The sequence below is a fragment of the Rhincodon typus genome, chromosome 20 (assembly GCF_021869965.1).
Source record: "Rhincodon typus isolate 14 chromosome 20, sRhiTyp1.1, whole genome shotgun sequence".
Classification (NCBI taxonomy): domain Eukaryota; kingdom Metazoa; phylum Chordata; class Chondrichthyes; order Orectolobiformes; family Rhincodontidae; genus Rhincodon; species Rhincodon typus.
This window is the reverse complement of record NC_063351.1, coordinates 21,658,447-21,666,739: the sequence shown is the minus strand read 5'-3', so window position 1 is coordinate 21,666,739 and position 8,293 is coordinate 21,658,447. Positions and strand designations below refer to the sequence as shown.

The 8,293-nt window shown below is 37.3% G+C and overlaps 1 long non-coding RNA gene across 1 annotated transcript in view; it reads right to left on the bottom strand.

Annotated features, from left to right (window-relative positions):
• Nucleotides 1-1,184: 1,184 nt before the first annotated feature.
• LOC125485542 overlaps nt 1,185-8,293 on the bottom strand; it is a 49,604-nt gene continuing 42,495 nt past the window's right edge. Inside the window, exon 3 of the long non-coding RNA XR_007264251.1 lies at nt 1,185-1,507. This is a non-coding gene — a long non-coding RNA (uncharacterized LOC125485542). The remainder of the gene's footprint in view (nt 1,508-8,293) is intronic.

Here is an 8,293-nt window from a genome sequence, read left to right as displayed (position 1 = left end):
CATGGCTCTTCAAGGATGTCTCCATTGTCCCTAATTCCCAGTGCTTCTATTACAGTTGTTTCTTCTCCCTTCTGCTCACAGCCACTTCCCCTCCTTTCAACTATCAACTTCTCATCTGATTATGACCTCTCCCCCTCTTTGTAATTGCTAACATCCACCCCAATCACATCTAGTTTCAATTGCCACCAACCCATCCAGGATTCCCAGCCTGGTCTCCGGCCACTGATTTTTCCACCCAGCCACTAGTCATGATGTCAGTTTGGATGGTGGTAGGGTGGAAATTTTAAAAAATATTAAAGAAGGTCTTTTTTAAATCTCAGTCTTGTCATGTTCTTTGATGGAGTTTTAAAGTTCAAAACTGGGACTTGAACTTGCAATGTTTTATCTGAGAAACGTGAATGTTATCAATGAACCAGGCTAGCCTGTTTCCTGGCAACAGGAGCAGTGCCAATATAAATGCCCCACATCGTCACACATTGGCACTGTTGGTATTAACCACACCATACAAGGATGTCCATACAAAGAAGATATGACTTTTGCTTGTTTCATTGTGAAAAGCTGTAGGGAACATTTTTGTGGAGCATGCAAATAGCTTGCAGTGTGACATGGAAGCGTTTAAAGATGTGCTCAGAACAAACAGTGCTACCAGAAACTACAAGATGTTGCATTGGAATCCAAGGGTAGGGTGTAGATTGACTAGAGGTGTGCTTGTCCATGTGTCCTTCCAGTTTCTAAAGTCTGGATACTTTGTAATGTTTCCAGGAGGAGGATGTTTACCATCACAGCACAGGCAGGGGACCTGCTAAATAGCAGGAGCATCTAGATCTGAGAGGATTATCACTTGCTCTGTATGATCATCTCAAATTTCCTGCACTTGGTCAAAGTGTATTCATTTCATCGTGATTCAAAGGTTGAAAGTGCTGTTTAAATGCAACTTGTTGTATTTTTTTTAGTCTGACAGTATCTGCATGTTATTTGAAAGGAAGCTTTTCTATTGACAGCCCTAACACCTTTCATGGGTGCCACCTATAACAGGTTTCATTCAAAGCAACCCTGCCATGCAGTGAAAATTCTGCACTTTCTCCAATTGATGTATCCATTGCAAATGGGAGTTGATTGAAGTTCTACCCTTTGTTATGATGGTGTTGATTTAATTCATTCATGAAAGATTTGCCCTGCATAGGTTTTAAGGATTCAGTAGCAGAAATGGTTCATTCTATGATGAATGTTATAGAAACAGGCAAATTATGTCAAAGATTAATTGTGTAATTTAGTTTTTGTTCCTGTTTTAGAAGCCTGGGAAAGATGAGAGTTGAGAGAATGCTTTATACATTATTTCTTCCAAAATTCAAGAACGCCCATCTTCAACATTCAGTTTACTGTAAGTTCCTTTGCATTAGCAAGCAGTAACATTGCCGGCAAGATTTAGGAATGAATCATGGTAAAATTGAAGCCTCCTCTGACCTTTCTTCTGTCTGGTCTACTCAGTCCATCACACACATAGAAACTAAAAAAGGAAACAAAGTTGAAGTAAATATTTCTTTCTACAAAGAAAAGTTTCAGTCAACTTTCAGAACTTTACCAATCTAATTTCAGTTGGTTTCCTTTCATTTGAACAAGCTGATCACCAGGGCTTAATCTCACCAGAATAATATGAATTTTGATATTGGAAATAATATCCTTAATGTAGTCTCTCTTCAGTGTGCATTTTCTTTTTCTGCAAGGTGCACAGCATGATAATTCAGATACATATGTCTGCACACGCATTTGCTCTAATAAGATGCTGTGTTGTCAGTGGAGTCTTGCAACTTTCAGATGTATAAGTATAATCATTGAAGATTAATTGTGTAACTTATCTTTTTCATGTTCTATTATTGGGCATTTGCAGCGCTTCAGGGTGATTTACTGTGCCACAGAAAGTCAGAGTCGATATCTATGTTGTGGTGATTGTAATATTAAAAAAATGGCTAAAATGATTTATTATTTCTGAGCAATATACCATTACTTAAGTGTTGAATGTGCAACTTGAAAAACAAATTTGATGAACCATTGCAGTTATATATCTGCTATTTAATGGAGTGGGGTACTTTAAATGTTCTAAAATTATTACATATTAAAATTCAATTGGTTTGCAGAGACAAGTAACGGAAAGGCTGCTCTGACAGATATTTACCATGCACAGTTAGCAGGTGGTGAATTCAGTGACAATAAGCGACATAGCAGAGTGGACATTACACAGGGACGGAACATTTTAACATTGTAAAATAAGTTATACTTAAGAGATGTGAAGGGAGAAGAGAGAGAGAGTAAGATGAAAATGAGCATTCATTGAGGAAATTACTCTTGTTATTTCTTTAAAGTTGGAATGAAAGAAAGGATCTTGGGTGCCTATTCATGAGAAGATACTTGGCAGCCACAGATATGGAATGAAGATTTGCAGTGTGTTGTTTATCATTTCATATCCATTAAAACCGGCAGATTGAATAACTGTATTTTTTCTGACCTATGCTCACAACAGAGAAGATTGAGGATTTGGAGAGCCTATTGATATGTTCGAACTCCATATCCTTTTTAAAACCTAAGCAAAATTGTAAACCTTGCCCATTCTTCACTGTGGTTGAAGCTGAAGAAGTTTTCCTACTCACAGCCACCAATTGTTCAATATATTGCTTGTAGGTCTCCCACTGTCCTCACTTTATTGTCTTGTTAAAACCTTCACTACCTGTAAGGAGTTTTGTTCATCAAGCATACATTCTTAATGACCAACATTGGCTCCCTATCCCCGAAACAATTGTTTAAAATCTTTATAGCCAACTCTCTCCACCACACCTGGAGAAGGCTTTGTAGCACTTTAGCTTCTTGTCTCACTCTGTGTACTTGTAAATGATTCACCTCTTCATCTATCATTGCAGCACAGCTTTCAGTCACTTTAGCTGTACTTTCTATGACTCTCCCCTTCAACCATCCTGCTTCTCTACTCCACCTTTAAAAACCTTCACAAAATATACCTTTCTGGCCGAGCTTTCATTCACTTCCACAAACTTTCCCACCACAGTTCAATGTCTCAATTATTTATTTAATTGATTTTTTTCTTAACCTCTATGTTAGATCCTGTAAGAGATTTTCTGTGTCAGAAATACTAATAGATATGAGGTATTGTTCATAGAGGGCACTTTGCTATTGGTTTGAGGCATATCACATATTACGTGACTGTTGTCCAGGCAGCATGCAGCAAATGCCATGTTTATTGGCCATTAGTTGCCTCAAGATGAGATGTCTGCCCCCTATCTGGGCAGAAGTCTCACCCTCTGAGAATTGCTGCCAATCAGATAGTTGGCAGTGCTCCAGGCAGCACCACAGTGAAATATCAGCAGCAGCAAAGAAGGCACTTAAGTGGCCATTAATTGGGTGGGTGAGGTTTGAAAAACTTCCATGCAATCGAGTTCAAAGTAACCACTGATATGTAGTTTACATGTGTTGTTAATTAAAACAGTGTTTTAATAATTAATACTGCGGCAAAACATTTTGCAAGATTTCCTTTCATTCTACACCCCACCACCACGCACCGCTAATTTTCATTACAATATTTAAGTTTCATTTTGATTATCTTCATTTTTTGAATTAGAAAGTCTTCATGTCAGAATAATTCAAGCTTATCTCTGAACCTCTAATCTATTGAGTTTCCTATATGCAGTTTTTATATTCATTAGGTCAAGTCTTAATAATAATGGTGAAGATAAATGACAAAGAAACAATTGCTGTAGAAACATTGTCAACTACAAACCTGGCATCTTGGCAACCCAATTATGTAGAAAATTGCTGAGTTATCCCGGTCCACTAAAAGCAGGACAGGTCCAATTCAACCAAGTATTGCCCTATAGTCTGCTCTCATTAATTAGCAAACTCATGGAAGAGCTTGACAATGTTTTTTAATGACACTGCTCAACAATGCTTATTTTGGGTTCTGCTAGAATCACTCGGCTCAGGTCTCATTCTAACCTCGGTTCAAATGTGAAAAGTAGAGCTGAATTCCAAATGTGATGTGAGGAACACCCAAAATATGAAGGCGGTATTTGACTGAATTCGGTATTAGGAAACTCTAGTAAAATTGAAGTGAATGTAAATCAGGACAAGAACTGTCCTATGAATGGCGACATACCCAACATAAAATAAGGTGATGGTGGTTGCTCCAAGCCAAACACTTCACCACCACTACAGGAGTTCTTGTGAATTGAAATAACCTGAAAAATGTCACAAGGAAACTTTTTTGGGGGGGGAGTAAAAGTAGAATTGAGTATACAGCATTCGCCTTTACATGCTGTATTGTTAAGTTGATGGTGTGATTTGTTTAATTTCTCTTTACATATTCAATAATGTTTGCTTTTGTTTAGAAATATGAAAACTTGTGGTATAGTTCTGTTAGTTAATTTCTGCATGTTCAGATTTCTTATTTAGATGTTAATGGTCTCTAACAGGTTGTAACATTCCCATATTCATGTCGTCTCCTATCTGAAGCACAGAGACAACAAATACATACAAGCTCCACTAGCTGCAAGATTCCCCTCCTCCTCACACCACCATCCTGATTAGGAACTATATTACTGTTCCTTGATCATCAATAAGACAAGATCTTGTAACTTGCCCCCTAAAAGCACTATGGAAATACATACACCATAAGGACTGCAGATGTTCAAAAGGCAGCTCACTACTTTTCTATGGACTGTAAATGCTAGCCTTGCCAGCAATGCCTGAATCCTATGAATGGTTTTAAAAGAAAACTGGTGAAATTGAAAATTGCTAAAGTCACTTGGACCAATACTAAAAAATGATCAATTGTAAGTCTATACAATTCCACTTTTGGACTCAATGTAAAAGTGTAAGTACATTGTATGTATAACAAAATTAAAAACAGTGAAACAGTGACTGCTTGTTTTGTGTTACCAGTATGTCTCTGGACCCAAAACATACAAAAGCGATAACACATTTTAAGGCAACAGAAAGTACTCCACGGGTATAAAGTTCCGACTGCAAACAATAATTGAAGTTTCACTTTTCAATCGTAAGGTATAACTTTAACAGGAATGATTGTTGTACAGAGCATAACAGATTAAGTTGATGTGAAGAATGTAAAACTATATGTTTAGAATAAATGCAGCATATTGAATGTTCCTTTCAAAAATGCACATGTTCAAGCAAACTACAAACTACAACAATCCTATAATTGTCTTGTCACAAAAAACATCCTTTGCTGCTAATTACAGACATAATAATCATCAGCATATTTGTAGTCCACTCAAGTGCTTACTTATTTAACCAATTCATAACCACATATCTCAATAAGTCAACTTTAAACAAGTATGAAATACGTTTTGCTAAGTATCAGTTAGATATTACTTACTAAGGGATTCTGTAGGAATGGCACCAGTCAAAGATGGTCACCACATATGTCTTGAATTCCTTAAAGTATAAAATTTTTATTTATAATATAAAAAAAGGAACAAAAATAATAACGTTGTCAACTTGGGGTGTGAGATGTTAATCACTTGACTTTTTAAACGAATAAATTTATCACCTATACCAAACAACAGGTAAAATGCTAATGAGAAAATTACAACTAAATAATTTTCGGTTTGGTATATTGAAAGATCATTATGAAGATGATGGGACACAAGTCACACCTCTAAATCAAGAGCATCTAATTTCAGTGACATCAGCAAAATGACTGCTGGGCTGACGTCAAGGAAGAAAAGGCAAGGAGGCAGTTATTTTTAGGCATGTCTTAGTAAAGCAATTAAATACATCATCTATCCAACCTCTCAGTTGCAGTCAACGCATGGCCTTACAAATCAACCAAGGGAAAACCAGAGAAGAAAATAAAATGCATTTGTCCTTACGCTCCTTAACACATTTACAAGAATGGTTCCAGGAATGATAAACTTCAGCTATGAGGATAAATTGAAGAAATTGGGACTGTTCTCATTAGACAGAAGAAGCTTGAGAGGAGATTTGATAGAGGTTTCCAAAATCATGAGTGGGCTGGACAGCGTAGATTAGGGGGAAGCTTGTAAATGGAAAAAGAATGTGAGGGCATAGATTTAAAGTGATGTGCAAATGAAGCAATGGTGATTTTAGAAAAAAAAATTCACACAGCGAGTAATGCACTACTTGGAAAGGTGGTGGAGGCAGCTTCAGTTGAGGCATTCAAGAGGGCATTGGATGATTATTTGGATAGAAGTTATGTGCCAAGAAATAGGGAAAAGTTCAGAAATTGGCACTAAGTAATAGAGCCAGTGCAGGCACGATGCTGTGAATGGTTTTCTTCTGCGTTGTGACAATTCTGTGATTCTGCGGTTCAAAATAAATGACACTTTCATTATATTTTACTGAAAATTTTTGTGTTGTCTCTAAATTAATACTAATTCTAATTTTAGCAATACAGTACATCTATGAAGTGTAAAATAATAATGTATACATTTTCACAGTTTCAGGTAAGAAACTGAAAATTAACTTTGCAGAGTTCCTCAGGGCAGCACAATGGTAAAGCACATTAAAACATAAATACAGAGTATCATGGAGTTTTGGCTTCCTTAGTTCCTCACTCACCTGTTAAGTTCCAATACCAAATGATGCACCAGAAATGCTGACTAGAGGTCTAATGATTCATAGAATCCATACAACATGGGAGCAGGCCATTCAGCCCATCAAGTCCACACCAACCCTCCAAAGACAATCCTACGCAGATTCAACCCCCCACCTTATTCCTGTAACTCTGCATTCCCCATGGCCAGTCCACCTAGCTTGCACATCCCTGGAGACTATGGACAATTTAGTATGGCCAATTTAGTATGGCCAATCACCTAAGCTGCACATTTTTGGACTGTGGGAGGAAACTAGAGCACCAGGTAGAATCCCATGCAGAGACGGGGAGAATGTGCAAACTCCAGACTGACTGTTGCCCAAGAGTGGAATTGAACCCAGGTCCCTGGTGCTGTGAGGCAACAGTGCTAATCACTGAGCCACCGCGCCGCCCCAATGGGGCAGGAATATAGATGCAGTGTGTCATCCCAGACTTCTTTCATGTACTTCTTGTACTGCAGTCAAAATGATATTCACTGAGTACTGAAATAGATCACGCATGTACTACTCTCTCAGTTAACATCAATGCAAAGTCTGCATGAACCCAAAGGAGTGGGAGAAAACAAAAATTTCACCTCTGGAATCTGGATTCAAATCCAGCTGAGGATAATGTCATGAAAGTCTTCTCACTATGCCTGTAGGAATTCAACCATGAAACAGTCCTTGATTATTCAGACAGATTATGTTCATAATGAAAAAAATGAATTGCTATTATGAGGTTGGATCTGAACTCTATGCTTGGAGTAGAGTATAGAAAGCAGGGCTCAAAGTGCTTGATGCCGTCACTTGCTTCCAAAATCAAATGTGTCATCGTCCAGAAATAACATGCTCCACCATGAAGAACAGAAGAAAGTAATTAAAGAAAGAGAAAAACTTTGTCAGTATCTCATCGTTCAAATGTCATTAGCAGGATTCAAGTGCTTCTTATGGGGAAAATGAAACTCCACAATATTCTCATGCTGTTAGCAAAATGTGCATTGAGCTCATTTTTGGTATGAGAATTCTATCAAATAAGTATATTGTGTATGACACATGAAAATAAGTAGATGTCGATTATGACAATAAAACACCCAAAGGAAATAAATATAAGACACATCAATATCCAGAGCAGCAGAAGACAATTGTTAGAGAATTGATCAAAGTAGTACATTGCATCTGTTTGATACATACTGCCCATTATGTTCTTTATGAAGTGTCCTATTGGGGTCTTACTCTTCAAATATGAGTCTGAAGACCCTTTTCTTTTATTAGTTACTAAGCTCCTCATATTTGTTCCATATTGCAGCTGGTTGAAAGTCTAAGCTTTATTGTCTTCTGTTATTGAAAATCCAGATTTCTGCAGCCTACTCCCTGAGGTCAAGCTTTGTCTGAGAATACATTCTCATTTCAGAGTGTAGTGAGTCTGTCTAGAGAGGAGGAGAGAAAGATTATGACTGTAATACACTTAAATCCAATTTATTTGCTTGCCTAGAAACTTGACCCTTACACAAATTCTTCTGTTTCTATATTTAATTCCTGCATAATGCTAAAAGTTAATGCTAACAATGCTGCAGATAACACAAGTAGCTCAAAGATGCAGTGGTTTTTGTCCTTGGACAGAATTCATGACCTTACCTAAACTGTATCAGTAAACTGATATTTAGTGTTGAGTGACTAA